We start from the raw sequence: 21,319 nt of genomic DNA on the forward strand, positions 1-21,319 counted from the left end.
CGCATCTATTCATTCTTAATATCTGTTTATTCTTTTCTTCACTGGGAAAACTGACCCATGGTTAAACAATCAAAGGGTTGTTGTCACTGAGAAAAATCGAGTCAACTAATCGATTAGTCGCGCTTACATTGCTAGTATAATATCCTTACCGTTGTCTATGGGCTCTTCCGTGAAAGTAAACGGACCCTGACAACAGCTTTGATGAGAAGCAACAAATCATTCCATTCTATCTTTTTCCTGGATTCCGAGACCTTTGTAAATTAACCTCATTCTGCTATGTTCACAGTAAGGCTAAATATATAACATTTTTAAAAATTGTAACTTGGTTCAAAAACTTAATTCTCAAAAATTTTATGCACTTTGTTGATTTACTAGAAAGTATTCTTATATTGAGAGATTCTTCTCGGGGTTTTAGTCAATCATATCGACTCTGCTTTTGTCTCAATCTGGCATTTTATCGATAGATATTTTTCGAACGACTAAGTTATTGTTTTTCACACACCACTGATTTATCACAGGAAAAATCAACATAGATACACGCCACACCACGAATTAACGTGCACACACACACACACACACACAGGCGCGCGCTCGCGCATACGGCAGGTTTCTTTGCAGTTTCTGTTGACGGGATTTCACACAAAAATATTAGGGCAAATGAGGCCAGAGTTGGAAATACTTTCCCAGTGTGCCGCACAAAGAGATAGAACCTGGGACCATGTCCCTTGAAAAGAAATTTCTTAACGCAACACTTATCTGATACGTTTGATTATAGTGGAAGGGTGATAAAATGTTGATTGTAATTTTTACGTGGTCGTGGTGGTCAGTTAGTTGTTGATAGGATAATGAACTGAAAAGAGAGAGAGAGAGAAAAGAAAAAGGAAGAGGAGGAGGAGGAGAAGAAGAAGAAATATGAGGAGGTGGTGGAGGAGGAGGTGGTGGAGGAGGAGGGGGGGTACAATGATGACGAATAAGGTAATCATGGTGATGATTTTGGGAAGGATGTGTTGCTCGTGATGATGATGGAAAAAGATTGTAACGAAGAGGATGAAAATGATAAGGATGAGTATGTGACGATACTGCTGTTGTTGTTGCTGTTGATGTCAGTTGTGGGTGTAGGGTTCGGAGTACTGATAGTGGTGTTGGTTATCGGGTCACAGTTTTTGTACTTTGAACAGAGACCGAGCTAGATGCTTTTGCCTAAACGATCGTCTAAGAGTCTTCCAACTTAGGGTGGTGGTGGTGGTGGTGGTGGTTTTGGTGGAGATGGTGATGGCGGTGGTAGTGGCGATGATAGTGGTGGTGGTGGTGGTGGTAGGGATAAAATCCTCGTCAAGGTCACATTTTTGTTGTGCCATTTAGTTGTGGGTAAAGATGATGGTGGTAGTGGTGGTGATATAATGGAAGCGGTCGCTGGTGTTAAGGAAGAGGAAAAGAAAGGTGGCGAAAAAAGAATAGGAAATGAAATGATATTTATTAATGAACAGGTGGTGGAGAGTGTGATGGCGGCGGGCTCGACGATTGTTAAGAGGGAATCGCACTCATCACTAATATTCATCCTTTCTCTTCCTCATCTCCTATCGCCAGCTCTTCCTCTACAACTTCTTCATAACCATCATCGTCATCATCACCACCACCACCATCAGCGGCAGCAGCAGCAGCAGCAGCACAACCACCACCTCAACCACCACCATCACCACCACCACCATCACCACCACCACCATCACCATCGTCATCATCATCAACTTCAACAAAATCTACATCACCATAAACACAACCATCCTCTTCTTCCTCCTCTTCTTCCTCCTCTTCTTCCTCATCTTCCTCCTCCTCTTCTTCTCTTTCTCCTCCGCCTCCTGGTCATCATCATCATTTTCACCACTACCACCACTACCACCACATACACCACCACTACACTCATCATTATCATCGCCATTATTCTCATTGTCGTGATGATGAAGATGATGACGACGATAATCATGAACGCCACCAGCACCAGTAGCAGTACCACCAGGATCACCACCAGTACCAAAACCACCACCATCACCTCGTCATCATTATCGTCGTCGTCGTCATCCCCGTCATCATCATCATCATCATCATCATCATCATCATCCCCACAATTACCACCCATACCATCACCCATACCACCACTCATACCACTACCACCACCAGCTTCACCCACCACAACTGCCATCACTATCACTATGTCTAAATCGTTGGTTAAACGCCAGCAATTCATTTTAACTGGACCCCGTTTCTTCTGGAGGCGTTGTTTTGGCAGGCTTAGATTGGAAACAGTGTGAGGTTAAAGTGTAATGTGACATTTGGCAGTGTTCTTGGTCCATAATCACGTATCTAACTCTGATTGGTCGATATTTCCCATAACCTACAACGCAATGTGACGTCATAGTCAACATGGCTACCAGTGTTAGTTTATAATTCACTGACTGCAATTTCTTTTCTCGTTTTCTTTCCTTCTCTTCTCACTTTGTATTTTTACGGGTATCAGATTTAAAATATAATAGATATGGTTGCCATTGTGTTTTAGCAATTTTGTATCTAAAGTTAGTTGACAGTCTTACATAAATTTACAAATAAATTGCAAATATACGGAGATTTAAAAAAAAATCAAAACATGGGTGCGTATACATAAAATGTATTCGTGAATACCTGAAACACAATCTAAATGTGATGATGATGATGATGATGACAACGACGACGACGACGACGACGACGATGATGATGACGATGATGACGTAGATGAGGATGATTACAACGACGATGACGGTGACAATAATGGTGATAATGATGACGATGATGATGACGATGATGATGAAGATGGGGATGATGGCTATAATGATTGCAATGGCTAACGACGGCTACAGCGAGAACAACGATAACCGGGTTATTTTCATATAAGCAAAAATAAAAGGAAAAAAAATTGAAAAGGAAACACAAACAGTTCATGAGGCACGAGAATGGTAAATGGGAAACATGGTAAATTTGCAGGGAATGTAATCACTTGGGTAATAAACTTTGATGGAGACGAACTAAGCAGGTAGCTTCACTTGTTAGAAATAACAGTCAAATCTCACTCAAATCGTATTTTACCAACTTAAGACTGGATGATATGTTGGATTATTTCTTTCTAGATTCATTATGTTTTGAGATTCGGACTGAATAGTCATGGCTGGAATATCTGTGATCATAACTGCACACACGTCTGAACTTGTGCTAAGCAACAACGATAACAGTTTTCGTTAAGCAGAATTACCAAACCTGATTAGTAACTGATGTGAATATTGAAAGAACTTTTTCAGGGGCAACATATTCTACACACTATCTACAGAAACAAACACACCGTAAAAAGACAAAAAGAGAGAGAAAGAGAGAGAGAAAGAGAGAGAGAGAGAGAGGGGGGGAGAAGATTAACACAGCAACCAACATTGCAACATTGCACTTTCGCTAGCTTTCTACTGACATACTGACACAGACCAATGGAAATGGTAAAGTTCTTGTTATTTCTTCGGAGAGAATTTAAACTGGAATTGTTGTGTTGTTTTCCAATATATTGCTGCGGGTCAAACCATTTACAACCGGGGTCAAGAGAAGCGTTTACGTTATCGGCGACCATATTAACAACAAGTGATATTGCATTGTTGATGTGGCATGGAAATATCTAACACGCATGGTAACTTCTGATTTATTACCATTGCATGGACGTGTTTATTTTTCTTCAATTATCATTGGACAGCACAGCAACTGCTATCGATCAGAGTAAAAGGAACTCAACACGAAAATATACTGACCTTCTCCGCAACAAGATTAACAGTTTAAAGGATAACATCAGAAACTTGCTCTCTATCGTGAAGAATAAAATGTAAAACAAATTCGTTAGACTGCGATTCTGAATTAAAGATAGATTCCTTAAAATATACAGAATCGAATATACAGAATCTTTCAAATATATTGACCTTCAGACAAGGAAACTCAAGAAAAAAAGGTAATAAAATAAAAATAATAATCACTTAACTGCAGGTTCGCTACAAATTCTTCAAACTGTGGATAGCAGAATAAAAGAAAAACTATCGTTCTATCGTGACCAAATATCTGGAAGCATTCTGAAGAAGTCTGTAGAATGTAATAAATAACATTACCACTATCTAGCATGGCTAAACAATCTTGGAAGTTAACAATACGAAATAATAATAATAATAATAATAATAATAATAATAATAATAATAATAATAATAATAATAATAATAATAATAATAATAATAATAATGATGATAATAATAATAATAATAATAATAATAATAATAATAATAATAATAATAATAATAATAATAATAATAATAATAATAACAACAACAATAATCTAAAATAAAGAAAGATACCCATAGCTAAGACGCGAATGTTTTCATTGCAAGTTGTCGAAAATTAGAGGAACCTAATATCACGGAAGAGAGAACTGATATTAGATTCAGATAAGGTTCTGTATAACGACTATCAGCAACCTTTTACAAGTAAACATGGTATAGAAATGTAGGTTATTGAGAATAAGCTGCACACAAGTAAGACTACTGACTAGGAACAGAGAAAGAAAATTATTTAGCAGTAAACTACAAGACATTCATGTGTAAATATAAGGTATAATGTTTTTGTATTGGTTTTGCAAGATTCTTGATGTGGAAACATGTGTTATTGTACTTTGGTAGGGTCATACAGCAAATTAAAGCATACGAACTGGTTATGCTTCACTTCAGTTTTATTAACAATTAATTAGATAAACAATTGATAAAGGAAAAATGAATAAACTATTTGATTAATTAGTGTGTAAAAGTTCTTTCGTCACAATCTCTGATGCTATCAACTATGATGTGCTTCTTTTACACAATCTCTGTGATCGTCACCGATAAGATCACAAGCTGTGACGAAAGCATTTTGACAAACGATCAATTAATTAGAAAATTTGTTTATTTATAAAGAAATTACCTAATTAATTGATAATAGAACGGAAGGTAAATGAAGCTAGTGCATGAGTTTGAATTCGTAGAATGACTTTCCTAAAGCGCAATAACATAAGGTAGAATATTTGTAGAAACTCAAAGCTGAAACAGCATAGGAAGAGCTGAGGAGGTGTATAGCAGGAGTTTCTTACTGTTGCTAGGACTCAGCTATTTCTTATGTGAATAATTGAAACATGACTTAATGAGGATTAATTGAAAATGTAAGTATAGATGTACAGTTACAGTGATTTTCTACTGAAATAACGTGAACGGTATTTCGTCATTGCTGTGATGTAAACTGGAACCTACTGATTTGCTCGCGGGCCCAATTAATTGCGTTATGAACGAATCAGTGATTTATGTCCTGCTATTTCAACAGACGTGCTTCATCACTGATACACCATACAGAGTCCAGACACAAGCCTATTCAACTTTGTTGCTGCACATAGTATATGGTACACTCTACGCACGTGGTCAACTTTTTATCTGTACGTTATCGTCAAAAAAATAGGTTATAGCACATATAAGAATATTTGAAGAATGAAAATTCATCACTTTCCAGTTTATCTTCACATAAAAACATATAATAAAAAATTTGTCGCATGATACATTTATGTGTATTCACAAGCACATACAGACTCGCAAGTACACGCGTACACACACACGCACACGCACGCACACACACACACACATACACACACACACACACACACACACACACACACACACACACACAAGATGTATATGTGTATATGTGCATGTATGTCATTATTCAGTTTATTTCAAGGCGAGGAACTGGCAGGAACATTAGCACGCTGGCCAAGATGCTTAGCGGTAGTTCAAATTCCGCCGAGGTCGACTTTGCCTTTAATCCTTTCGGGGTCGATAAATTAAGTACCAGTTGCATACTGGGGTCGATCTAATCGACTGGCCCCTCACCAAAATTTTCGGGCCTTGTGCCTGGAGTAGAAAGGATTATTCAATTTATTTCAAGATTTCTTGCTAATAGAGAAAGAAACGGTTTGTAACCTAGATCCAAGCCTCCTTCGTTGGAATTTCAACATCAACAACAGGGTATTTTTGCTTGTTTGTTTGTTTGTTTGTTTGTTTGTTTGTTTATTTGTTTGTTTGTTTGTTTGTTTGTTTGTATGCATGTATGTACACACTCATACACACACAAACAAACAATCATATATATACTTTCTTTGAAGCAGAACATTGCGTCCACTCTTCAATAATATCATAGTATCTTCCGGTTAACATTGATCTACGTCAAAACTGGTTCTCGTTTATATAAACTGCCCTATTTTTCACTTCTACCTGGATACACAAGCAATATTTTACACTCAAATATATCAAAGAAGAGGCACTATCTGCGACGGTAATCCCACCAGGATAATCCCTTTCCTAAACGTGAACACATATAGCACACAAACTCCACACACAAAAGAAATATGCCCCAATGATGAACTAACTCAGCATATAAATATAAGAACACCACGCAGAGAACAAAAGCAAAACCATGCATACAAATTAACCACACAACAATTTTTCGTATACTATGTGCAGCAACAAAGTTGAATAGGCTTGTGTCTGGACTCTGTATGGTGTATCAGTGATGAAGCACGTCTGTTGAAATAGCAGAACATAAATCACTGATTCGTTCATAACGCAATTAATTGGGCCCGCGAGCAAATCAGTAGGTTCCAGTTTACATCACAGCAATGACGAAAGGGAGACAAACATCTAAAGGATGCCAACCAAGAGTAACGTCCCTCCATTCACTGACTTACTGATTCACTTGATTCACTGATACAGTGTTTTATCCACGTGAATTTATGACAAGCCCCGTGAACTAAACGGGGCTGTGTTTTCCAAAATAGTGATCGGATTGAAAAATTGTTAAGACGCTAGGATATTTTCGTACTTTTCCTAACATGAAACCAATGGTAGTTTTAAATCACAAAATAGAAATTATATTCACCAATGCAGTGTTGAGAACTCATTTTCATCGTCCGACATTTACGTATATGTATGTATGTATATATATATATATAATATTTTTATATCCACTCTGTCAATGTTATATGTGTGTATATACATACATATATAAAGCAAACACTCACAACAAACTCACACGCACACGCACATACACACACACACAGGCACAAGCACACAGCATATACATATTATTCCAGATGTGTTCTAGCGATGCTTCTGTATATTTTAAAATTTTCTAATGCTTATACTTTAATGAGTGTATAATTATATATTCTAAAAATGTCAGTAGCTGATGTGGCTGCGAAAGACTTCATTATTTTGATGTATTAACCTTATTTTCTAGTCAGCATCTGGAAAATACTAAATATTTAATACTAAACAACCAACTTGAATTTACATACACTCTACGTTCGCTGCTAAGGTAAAATCGTGAAATACGTTTTGAAATATCGATCGCTGAGTGCAACAAAACAATATTTTCAGATAACGACGACGAAAAAGACTTGTAACGACATACAATATTTTTCCGCTCTAAGATAAAAATCTCCCTGTAAAGATATATACACACACACGTGCGCGCACACACACACACACGTGCACACACACACGCCCGCACACGCACATACACATATAGACATATAAATGTATATAAATATATATATGTATATATGTATATATGTATATATATATATATATATATATGTATGTACATATGTATGTATATATATATATATATATGTACATGTATATATATATAAACACTTATATATACACATACGCATGTATATACATGTGGGTATATATATATAATATATATATATATATATATATATATATATATATATATACATACATATATACATATATGTGTGAGTATATGTGTGTGTGTATAATTGTTCTGGTTTTTTTTTGTATAAAAACATGTGAGCAGTAATGAGTGGGTGTATATGTTCTGCTTTTGTGTTTAATTTATATTTGCATGTAGGTTCGTATTAGGTGTGTTTCTCTGTTATCGTGCATGTAGCTACGCATACATTTCTGTAATTTGTTATGTTGGTGTTTACATGTTGTATTTTCTTCGTATGTATATAAGTATGAAATATATATATATATATATATGTGTGTGTGTGTGTCTGTATGTGTGTATGTGTGTGTATACATATGTGTGTATACGTATGTATGTATATATATATATATATATATATATATTTATGTATATTTATGAATAGCTGTCGAGAAATCTATCTGTCTAATGATCTATCTATCTATCTATCTGTCTTTGAAGCTGTCTCTGTCCCTCCCCCCCACACACACATACATACATATACATGTATATAGATATAGATAGGTAATTGGATAGATAACTAGATAACTAGATAAATAGATAGATGACTCTATATGAATACATTTTCATATACAGGAATTTTTTATTCACTGTGTATTATATGCATACGATATATATGTATATAAGTATATTTGTTTATGAGTGTATACCCGCGCGCACGTACACGCACACATACACACACGCGCACATGTTCATATCAATATTCTTTCTCGTTCACTCTCACACTTACTCATATAGGAATATACATATATTTGTGTGTACATAGCAAACATCAGCAAACCCATAAAAAATTATGAAAACTAGAATTAAGAATACTTTTCCGGAAAATTCTAAGAACCTAATGTTACCACATAAGTGATGAAACTATGGCTGAAAATAAATATATAAATGTATGAATAAATATATGCGTAAAAATATACCAAACTGGAAAAGACCAGGCGCGGATGGAGTACAAGGTTGTTAGCTGAAGATTCTACACTGTTGCATGAAAGGATCGCAGCACACCTTCATGAATGCCTGCAGCAAGCACATATCCCTACCTAGATGACATATGGACAAAAGCTGTTATGTCCCAAAGATCCCTTGAAAGGTAAATTGGGGTCAAACGGTGGACTTATAATCTGTTTACCACTTATGTGGAAGCTTATAACTGGTGTCTTGGAGGAAAAGTCATCTGGAATGTAACAATTTATTTCCAATGGAACAGAAAGAATGCAGGAAGCAAAGCAGGGCTACTAAAGACCAGTTATTAGTTGATAAAATAATAATTAGAAATTGCAGACGCTGGTTGAGGGGTTTGGACGTAGCATTGGGTGGATTACAGAAAAGTATATGATATAGTACCATATAGTTGGATAAGTAAAATAATGTTTGGAGAGGCAGAAATATGGAGAAAATGGTTAATGAACGTATAGAACTTTGGAATACTGAATTGATTGAAAAAAAACAAAGACTTGAGGAAGTGAACGTCAGACGTGGTATATTTCAAGGTGATAGTTTATCTCTGTTACTTGTATTGGTCATGATACTGCTTAGTTTGATGTTATGGGAAGTCAAAATATTTATGATTTGGGAAGATAAATCATAATTTTATGAATGATATAATGCTTTATGCAAAATATGAGCAGCAGCTTGAAAGTGTTGTACATACTTCGCATTTTCTTAAATGATATACTTTGGGTATGGAATTCTGAATTGAAAAGTGCACTATATTGTTAATGAAATGGAGAATATTTGAAGGAAGCCAAGGAAGTAAAATGCCAAATGGGCAAACAATGAAAGCAGTTGAGAAAGGATTGTGGTATTGGTCTTCAGGAATACTGGATGAAGAGGAAATAAAACATGAAGAGATGAAACAAATTACATGTAGGAAGTATACAAGAAGAGTCAGAAAAATATAAGTCAAGGTTGGATTTTAAAAATGCTATTGGAGCGGTAAATGCAAGGGTACTGCCTGTTATCAGATATAGAGCTGGAATTGTAGGGTAGACGAAAAGCGACAAAAACTTGAAAGGGATATTAGAAAACTGTTGACTATGTATGGAGTCCACTATCCAAAAGTTGATATTAACTGGTTGTACTTGAAGAGCAACTGGTTGTACTTGAAGAAAGTTAAATGCTGTGGAAGAGGTGATCAAGTGTAGAGTAGGAGAAAAGGACAAAAATGAAATTCAAAGAGAGCATGTTAAGCAGATTCATGAGACACGTCTGACGGTTAGTTTTGGAAAGACACTAGAGATGTATGTGGAACAAAAACCTGGACTTGGTTGAAATAAAGGGCAATTGAAAAAAGAAAGGGCATTCTTATAGCAGTTGAAGATCAAGCGTTAAAAACCAACAAGTTGAGAAAATATGTATATGGGGAGAAGGGGTCTTCAAAATGTAAGGTAAGTAGAATGCTGGATGAATTAATGCCACACATTGTTGCAGATGTCTCAACTTGGTTCAGGAACAAACGGTGGAAATAGATTTGAATAGAAGAAATAGAGGTATGACCAAGTTGTGAAAGTGCTTCATTGAAGAGTTTTGTCAGAAATGGGGTTTGAAACTGGTTGTACTTGGAATAATTCATCATGCTTGAATCGGAAAAATGCAAAATTATATGGGATTTTCCAATTCAAACGGATGAGAAGATAAAAAAAAACAATACACCAGATATAATGATAATAGACAAGGAAATGCGAATTTGCTGACTGATTGAGTCATCATGTCCCTTTGATTTCATAATTGTGAAGAAAGACGAAGAATTAAAAAATACAATCGCTTAAAATTTGAAATCGAAAGAATTTGGAATATGAAAACTGTAAAGGTTGTGCCTGTAATTATTGGTGCATTAGGAACTATGAAGTATGATACAGACAAATGGTGGAAGGAGATTAGAATGGAATGTCCTATAGACCATCTACAGAAATTTTGTGACTTAGGAACAGGAAAGGTTATCACTTGAAAGATTTTTGAAAGCTTGTGAATATCTAAGGTTACATGTACTAACCCGCTACCCGCATAAATTTAACCGGGAATACGACCAGTTCTGAATAAAGTCGATTATTATTATTATTATTATTATTATTATTATTATTATTATTATTATTATTATTATTATTATTATTATAATAATAATAATATAATAATAATAATAATAATAATAATAATAATAATAATAATAATAATAATAATAATAATAATAATAATAACGGTTCAGCAAAGGCTGAACAAGCACCTGGACGAAAACAAACTGTTCCCAGAAGAGCGGAAAGGATGCCACAAAGGCTCATATGGCTGTAAAGATCGACTAATGATTAATAAAGCCATAACTGAAGACAGCCACAGAAAGAAGAAGGGCCTCAGTATGGCCTGGATCGACTACAAAAAGGCGCTTGATAGCATCCCCCACACATGGATCCTCGAAACACTAGCCATTAACAAAGTAGCACCAACAATCATAAAATTCATAAAGCACTCTATGAATAAATGGCAAACAGTCCTACACCTCCAAACAAAAGAGGGACTCATGAAAACCAAAGACATCCCCATTAGAAGAGGAATATTCCAGGGAGACACGCTCTCTCCACTCCTTTTCTGCTTGGCACTGTCACCTCTATCTGATATACTAAATAGAACTGGATGCGGATATAAATGTTACGGCAAAACGATCAGCCACCTTTTATATATGGATGACCTAAAACTATACGCTGCAAATGACAAACAGCTGGAAACACTATTAAAGACAGTTCATGGATTTACCAAAAAAATAGATATGAAATTTGGATTAGAAAAATGCGGCAAAGTAACCATGAAAAGAGGAAAACTAGTTAAGAGTAACAATATCACACTAGATAAAACCAATGAAATAAAAGAATTAGACCAAAGCCAAACTTACAAATACTTAGGAATCCATGAACTAGATAAGACACAACACACACAAATGAAAGAGAAAATAAAAAAAGAATATTATAGACGAGTTTGATCAATACTAAAAACAGAGCTCAATGCTAAAATCAAGATAATAGGTATCAACACTTTAGCTGTCCCAGTTATAAGTTACAGCTACAATATCCTTAACTGGACACGAAATGAACTGTCCAAAATAGATAGGAAAACAAGAAAAATAATGACAGGATCTAGGATGCATCACCCAAAATCTGACATAGAAAGACTATATATACAACGTATAGAAGGTGGTAGAGGCCTTATACAGCTGGAAAACTACTATAAAATAACCACCATAGGACTGCAAAAATACCTACTTCAGAAGGAAGGAAAACTGATCCAGATAGCAGCAAAACACGAGCAAAACAAAAAACTGTTCTCAGTATTTAAGGAAGCTGACAAATACAAACAAGAAATCATACCACCTAATAAACATGAAGAAGAAGAAGATGATGATGAAGAAACAACAAAAGCTATAAAACAAATGAAATCCAAACTAAAAATAGAACAGCAACGAGCCATGATAAAACGATGGCAAGAAAAGCCCCTTCATGGTAAATACTGGACTAAACTAAACGCAAAAGAAATAGACAAAGAAAAATCCCAGAAATGGTTGAGAAGCTCAGGACTCAAAGCAGAAACAGAGGGATTTTTAATTGCAGCACAAGACCAAAGCCTCCCCACCAGAAATTACCAAAAACATGTAATGAAAAGAAATATTACAAGTAACTGCAGAATATGTGGAGATGGACAAGAAACAATAAATCATATTATCTCTAGCTGCCCAGTCCTGGGTAAGAAGGAATATATTCACAGACATGACAGAGTTGGAACCTACATACATTGGAAGCTATGCCAACATTATGGAATAACAACAGAAAAAAGATGGTATAGGCACACACCAGAAAAGGTCACAGAAAACGAGAAAGCAACCATACTCTGGGATATGCCGATACACACAGATAGAGAAATTAAGGCCAACAGACCAGATATAGTTGTCAGAGATCATGAAGAAAAAAAATGCTTTCTAATTGATGTATCAATACCGGCAGATGACAACGTGTCTCTAAAAGAAATGGAGAAACTCTCAAAATACAAAGACCTGGAAATAGAGGTAACTAGAATGTGGAATCTGAAAACAGAAACAATTCCTATCATAGTGGGTGCATTAGGCATGATAAAAAAATATTCAGACAAATACATAACAAAAACACCAGGACTTACAAACACATATAACATACAGAAAATTGCACTACTAGGCACTGCACACATCCTACGCAGAACACTTTCCATACAATAACCATCAGAGCATCACAACAAATCACAGCACATACCCAAGGCACACAGAGCTGCGCTCGGTAGTGAAGTGAAAGCACGCTATAAAAATAAAACTACTGAATTATAATAATAATAATAATAATAATAATAATAATAATAATAATAATAATAACGATGATGATGATGATGATGATGATGATGATGATGATGATGATAGTAATATGCTAATTTGTTCTTTTTGTACGAAGCGAGTGTCAAAGCGAGAGATAGGCGGACAGAGAGGGAGTAAGAGAGAAAGAGAGAGAGAGAGAGTGAGAGAAAAAGAGTGTGAAGAGAAAGCGAGAAAGAGAGAGGGAGTGACAGCGATAGTGACTGGTGACAGCGTTCGTTTTGTGTTCTTAAATGTTTATCCCATCGCTAGAAAAGTAGATACATAGATCCAAAGAAAAGTTAGTAATAGACACATAGACACAGCAAATATTGGATGTCATTTTCACTTTTCAATACCACACGAGGATAAACTTAATTCGCAAGTGGCTGTGTACTCTACAGACATGCATATTATTAACGCAGTTCTTAGGGAGATTCAGCTCCACACAGAATATGACATGGTTGGCCCCTGTGACTTACAGCTACAACTCATTTTGGCCAGCTGGGTGGACTGGAGCAAGATAAACATTCAAATGATTGGAAGAAAACGACAAAAGATCCTATATAGGGACAGGAAAATCTTTTTAGTCGTTAGGATCACTGTGGGTGTTAATCCGGTCATAACAGCGACATTTGTGGGTCTCACAGATCTGGAGGCCAAGCCTCCAGATAAACATCAATGTGCAGGCTGTTGTTATCAAACTGAGTGTGAGTCGAAGGCAAACAGACGGCGGAATAGCAATTATTTCGTCTTAGTTTTCACTGCTTATACTAAACATATGACATTTTTGACTTACGATATGGATCATTTCCTTTTCTTTCACTCTTTTTAAAAAATGGCACTCCATCGGTTACGACGACAAGGTTCCTGTTTATCTGATCAACGAAGAGTCTGCTCGTAAGATTAACGCGCAAGTGGCTGATAATCCACAGACATGCATACCATAAGGTAGTTCTCAGGGAGACTCAGCTTCACACAGAATGTGACAGGGCTGGCCCCCTTGAATTACAACTACAACTCATTTTTGCCATCTGCAGCAAGGTGAAGTAGAGTACCTTGCTCAAAAAAACAGTGCGTCGCAAGGAATGATATTCGCGACTTTACGATCGGGGCCGAATACCCCTAACGACTGAGCCACGCACTTTCACTCTCTTAACCGCAGAGAAAAGAAGTGAAGCGATAGAAACAGAAAGGAAAGCATCAGTCATTTACAATGACAATTAAACTGAAATACGATCGATCCTTTCTAGCTTCTTTACTTTTAACAATGATGAAGAAGGAAAGACATTCAGTAACGAATAAAGGAAAAGTCTTTCAGGTGTTTACGTTTTTATTCTGGGAGTTCTAGAACAATCGACTGTTAGTTCCCTCTTCTTTCCCCCACCCCTGGTACTTATTCACCTTCTTTCATAGTTCTTCATGTCTTTTAGTTGGGGTGGGGGAGACCATATATTTTCAGGCATGTTTATGTATTCTCTACAAACTACAAACAAGCCCCTGCCCTTCCTTTTTTTTTTTTCGATACAAAAACTTATGCAAATTTCGGACGGAGTATAGCTGTGAAAAGAGCCCAGAAAAATGGGTAATATCCCCTACAAAATGGATGATGAAAAACAGTTGCCAACAGGTGGCTACACGAAATTCAACTCTATACTTTAAAGACTGTCTTCTACTATAGCCTTTGGCCGACCAAAGCCTCGTGAGTGAATTTGGTAGGTGGAAACTGAAAGAAGCCCGTCATATATATATAATATCGTTATGAGTGTGTTTGTGTCTGTGTTTGTCCCACCACTACCATTATTTGACTACCGATGCTGGTGTGTTTGCATCCCCGTAACTTAGCTGTTCGGCAGAAGATGCAGATAGAATAAGCATTAGGTTTACAGGGAATAAGTCCAGGGGTCGATTTCTTCGTCTAAAGGGTGGTGCTCCAGCATGGCCACTGCCAAATGACTGAAGCAAGTAAAAGAATAAAACAATACCAGTAGAACATTCCGCACCACTAAACCAAGCAGGTTCTTTGAATATGTACGATGTATTTTAAGGCTAAATAATAATTCTGTTTACGTTTGCGTAACTGAGATATTTTGGTTGGTTTATGTAGCTATGGGTTTTACACAACTTTCTATATTCTATAACTGTCACAATATGGAAACATTTCTCATAGCACCAGCACACAATTTACAGATGCCTACATTTTTTAATATTTTCCGTGAATTTTTCACGGGTCCAGCAGGTAATAATAATAATAATAATAATAATAATAATAATGATGTGATGATGATGATGATGATGATGATGATGATGATAATAATAATAATAATAATAATAATAATAATAATAATAATAATAATAAAATAATAATAATAATAGTAATAATAATAATAAAACAGCTCCGAACTGAATAACAACATGGACGTACACTAAGAAGCTCTCTCCACAAAACAAGCTCAATCCAATAAAATCGGTGTGATAGAAGGAAAATTTCGCAATACAACTGTGGGAAACGTTCTTTTAAAGCAGAGGAACTAAAAAACGGGAAAGATTTTTGTCATATAAAGTATAGTTAGTTTGTTAAATGCACAATATCTCAGAGCAACATACGCGAGACGTCGAAACCAGCATCAGGAAACTTGAAAAACATCGTTTACACAGTAAGTACGTAGTTTGAATGATTGCCTATACATGCAACTGTCCACGCATCCATGTGCACATGTTAATATTTATAAGCAACATAAGCAATGCCTATACGACATACTCGTACACACATGGAAAATAAAAGGAAAAACGCGTGTCACGAGCGACGCCGTACCAAACAAAAACAAAGCGACTTCTCATAAACTAATATAAAAAGGAGCAAATTTGTCACTCAGTTTAAAACATAACCAAACAGTTACCAAAAAAAAAAATAGAGGCGATTTTTGATCTATCAGCCTACTATATTATTTCTTTACTACCCACAAGGGGCTAAACACAGAGGGGACAAACAAGGACAGACAAACGGATTAAGTCGATTACATCGACCCCAGTGGGTAACTGGTACTTATTTAATCGACCCCGAAAGGATGAAAGGCAAAGTCGACCTCGGCGGAATTTGAACTCAGGACGTAACGGCAGACGAAATACGGCTACGCATTTCGCCCGACGTGCTAACGTTTCTGCCAGCTCCAGCCTACTATATGATAAATATAGCCATTCGAAGAACAAGGAAGCGGCGTCAGGTCAAAAAGTCAACTCTGAACAAATAGACCCGTCTCTTATTGTCACTGTCAATGCCTTAATGACAAGCCAAAACTCATGCTGGATCGGTCACCACTCAGGACAAAAAGGACTTCGTAACTCAGTGGGGAACCAGACGGGTCGAAAGGTCGGCTACTGGTATAAACACTCTAAAACACGATCTACTAGGTAACCAGATCCACTATAACCCTAACCCTAGACCTGTAGTGGAGCCACCAAAAACATCGCCTAAAGCAAAACGCATAAAATGAACTATAGAGGGTCATAGAGATGTGTTGAAAGCTTTCTATACAGCCCGAATAAACAAACAATAATCTCATAGTACAATCTTACATTTCATGGAGAAACTTAGTAGGCAATGAAGTGTGCAGATATATAAACCCAAATGAACTAAGTAATGTACGTAGATACATCTTTAAGAATAAACGGTTAACTGACGCTGAAATTAGCCAAATTAGGACACAAATATCTCATGGTAGAGATGAAATAGGTAACAGAGGGAGGCACAGACCCCATTGTACGAGCAGTACATCTCAACGGAGAAGCTAAAGAAAGAATAGCGAAGAAGAGATATGCAGGAAAAGAGGAGAAAGTAGACCTACCTCAAGAAGACCAGAATAGGTATGACAGAGTTTGAGGTGAATAATAAAGAGATCATAGAAGCAAAAGAAGATATTATCAGAGAACTCAGCAAGTCTGAGTCTACTGACATCATCAATAGAGAACCACTACAAAAAATGACAACATAATCATGATATATAATGTTGCTCTTAGACAGATCTTAAGAATTAAGGGAAATGACCTAACAACCTTAACGAACCTCATCTAAACTGCTAAAGTTGCTAAAGTTGTAAATGATGAAAGTAAGTAGTTCTCAGGAGGGAAGTAGTTGTTCTGCGCTGTGCAACTGTCGTGAAATTCTCACACACGTATCAGAATGAGTTTGCTTTGTTGATGCATCCTCGGTGTTTTGAAGTGCCTGAAGCCTAAATAGAGATATGTATATATATATCACAAAAATCTGGAAAACAAAATAAAAATTGATGACATATATGGTTATGTGAATTGATGCAAAATCATAATAATGTATAACTCAAAAACTATAGGTGATGAGTGAAAACTGGTTTTGTACCTGAAATCAGCAGCCCAGAATTAGGCTACAACAACTATTTCTATGTTTGACTCAATTTCTCGGTAAACCAGTGTAATCATTGCTACTAATGGCACAAAGTCTAAAATTTAGTGGGTGAGGGGCCCAGTCGATTGCATCGACTCCAATTTTGACATGTTAATTATTTAATCGACCCCGAAAAGAGGAATGACAAAATTATGTCAGTTAATCACCTCAATACTACTACTACTACTACTACTACTACTACTACAACTACTACTACTACTACTACTACTACTACTACTACTACTACTACTACTACTACTACTACTACTACTACTACCACCAATAATAATAATAATAATAATAATAATAATAACAACAACAACAACTACAACATAGATATGCTACAGAACAACATGGATGTACTACACCGGGATCTCCATTCAAAAACAAATCTAATAACATCGGTGGAATGGGTTAGAAGAACCTGTTGAAGACTTGAAGGAAGCGACATTTTAACAAAAATAATTACAAAAACGAAATTTTACTGCTTTAAAAAGCACAGTTTCTCCAATGCACGATGTCTCAGTGAAACATGTGCGATAGACATATGCGAAATCAACACCGCAAAGTTTACAAATTATAAAATATAAGTGGAACAAAACAGTAAGTACCTAAATTAATTGATTATGCATACACTCGAATCATATTTACATAATCACATATACATTTTAATACCCATAGGACCACACATACATCCCAATGTTTACTCAACTTCGTAAAATTTACAGGACAGACATTCACGCATATGAAAGCACGTGTCAAAAACGAAGCAAAAAAACCCAACTGTTTTTTTGAACTAACAGAGTGAACAATTCATAAGTTTAAACACCACAAAAAACTAAGTCCGGAGTTAAATCTATCAAAAATTAAAAACAAATTTAGACGAATACAGATCTGTTAGCCTTAAGAAGCTACGTTACGAGCAATGTTTTCATTCAGATAACTCGGAGGCGGTGTTGTCCCCAAAAATTAACCTTAAACAGACAGGTCCGTCTCCTAATGTCAACGTCCAAGCTCGTCATGCCTCAATGATAACAAAGCAAAATACAAGCACAAAGCAAAATACAAAGTTCTTAAGGCCTTTTATCATGCCATGTATTTCTCCACAAATAAATCTAATACTGAACAAACTTACTTACACTGGAGACAGAAGCAGCTTCAAGTTAGACCCTACATAGGCAATAACTAACTTGCCAACATCAGAAGAAACATCATAAAAAAGAAATTACGAACTGGATTAGAGACTGATCAAATTAAACAATCAGTAAGGGATAAAGGGAACGAAGTGGCAGCTAAAGAAGATACTTCAGAGGAAATAATTATAGACCAGCCCAGGTCTGAGGAAAATTCAGTAATGATAGAAAGAGTTAATGTAACTGATAAGCAAAGTGAAATACCCTCTGAACCAACCATAAACAGCAAGGCAGATGAAAATCAAATAGATGAAGGAAGTCACACAGAAATTGACCCAACTGAACAAGATGAGCTAAAAGATCAAATCATGATTGAATGGCTGGAAATTAAAGAAACCAGTATGAATGGACATGACACTCTCCCAAAAATTCGTAACTCTAACCAAAACCTGAAAGTAATTGGTAAAATCTGCCTTACACTTTAGGATATAATTTCAGCTAATGATGTTGATATTACAGATCTCAACCGCGAAAATCTTAACGATTCTATGCGGTGAAAAGATTAGAAAACGACAGCATTCCCACAAAAAGCTTACTTGGCAAGAGCGTATTCAACAATAAATTCAGCTACTTAGGTCTGACATAGAATGTTTGAAAAACCTTAAGTTGACAAGTCTACCAAACCTACAAAAATCCGAAAATTAAAGAAAGAATATAGGAAAACCATACTTCACATCGATACCACCATAGAACCTATCAAGCAAAAGGTATGTGCTAAAGCTGCCCGCATAGGAAGGTATGAGAAGTGCGTTAGATTCTTCAAGGACATGTTAAAAAATGACCCAAAAACTTTTTACAGGAAGATAGGGAAAATACCAGTTACAGTAAAGTCTGTCCCATCAAAAAGAATTTTGGAATAAAATTTGAGCAGAAGAAAAACACATAATAAAAAGGCCCCTTGGAATGATAGAATATCTATTGTCTTAGACTCCTTGGAAGAGTAAAAGTGGAAGGGTATCAAAGTAGAGGATGTAAGATCTGCTCTCAGGACGTCAAGCAAATGGGTGTCTCCAGGAAAGGATAAAATTCCTGACTTCTGGTTAAATGCATTCCCAGAAGGTCATGAACTGCTAACAAAACTTTACAACGATGTTTTGTAACAACCTAGTATGATTCTCCCTTGGCTCATTAATGGCGTAACATTCCTACATCCAAATGAAGAAACAAATGAACCAAAAAATTATAGTCCCATAACCTCTTTAACAACAATGTATAAAATACTAACATCTGACTTGACTGAATATACCTATAGTTTTTTAATAAAAAGTGGCATATTCCCTAATAAGCAAAAGGGGTGTAAACGCGAGTACTATGGTTGTAAAGATCAGCTACTCATCAATAAAATGATCTTGGAAGATTGTCACGAACGACACAAAAACTTGTCGATAGCCTGGGTAGACTATGAAAAAGCCTTTGATATTCTACCACATGGTTGGATTAAGAAATGTCTGGAAATGTATAAAATAGCACCTACTCTGCGAAACTTCTTGTATGTAGGTATGAGATCATGGAGAACCACACTGACTTTGAACAGTGTCAATGAATCTCTGAATGCTGGAGATGTAATAATTTTATGTAGCATTTCCCACGGGGACTCTCTACCACCACTCCTCTTTTGTCTAGCCTTAATACATCTCTCGAAATTGCTCAATGTTGTACAATATGGCTATAAAATGTATCATGAAAATATAAATCATCTCCGTAAAATCAGAAACAGAAGAGTTTATCATAGCAGCCCAACATCAGTATGTAAACAACAAAATGAAACCATTGATCATGTTGTTTCCATGTGCAGTCTTCTTGCGCCTACAGAGTATCTCGCCACGCATGATAGAGCAGCACAGTATATTCACTGGGTAATTTTGCAAAAACCTCAACTTGCTCCATGATAAAAACTGGTGGGAACACAAACAACCTCCAGTGCTTGAAAAGGATCACATCTCACTCCTCTGGAACTTCAACGTTCAAAGTGGCAGAAAGATAGATGCGAATAGGCCAGATATTATATTGAAAGAATTCATACAAAAATCATGCGTCCTCATTGATATGACTGTCCCAATCTTGAAATAAAAATTGGCAACTGTGGAACTGTCAAGACTAAAACACTACCTGTTGTCATAGGTGCCCTAGGAATGATAGCAAAAGGGGCTGATTCCTACCTAGCTCAGAAACCAGGAAACCCCAAAATGGCAGAAATTCAAGAGATAGTGGTCATGGGAACTGCCCTATCCTACGTAAAATACTGTGAATGTAATCTCAAATTTTAAAACAAACTCATAATATTCTTATGTTTTCTTAAACCTTCTCTAGAACAACACAATGTACAAAACCAAATATATGACACCCTTGGCATAACACCAACTTGAGCTTCTAGCTTGTTGTCTCTTGAGGTCTCTGGGTGAGACTTGGAGTCAACTTGTACAAATACAAAGCAAAAGTCAAATATACAATAGTAATAATAATAATAATAATAATAATAATAATAATAATAAT

The sequence above is a fragment of the Octopus sinensis genome, linkage group LG2 (assembly GCF_006345805.1).
Source record: "Octopus sinensis linkage group LG2, ASM634580v1, whole genome shotgun sequence".
Lineage (NCBI taxonomy): Eukaryota > Metazoa > Mollusca > Cephalopoda > Octopoda > Octopodidae > Octopus > Octopus sinensis.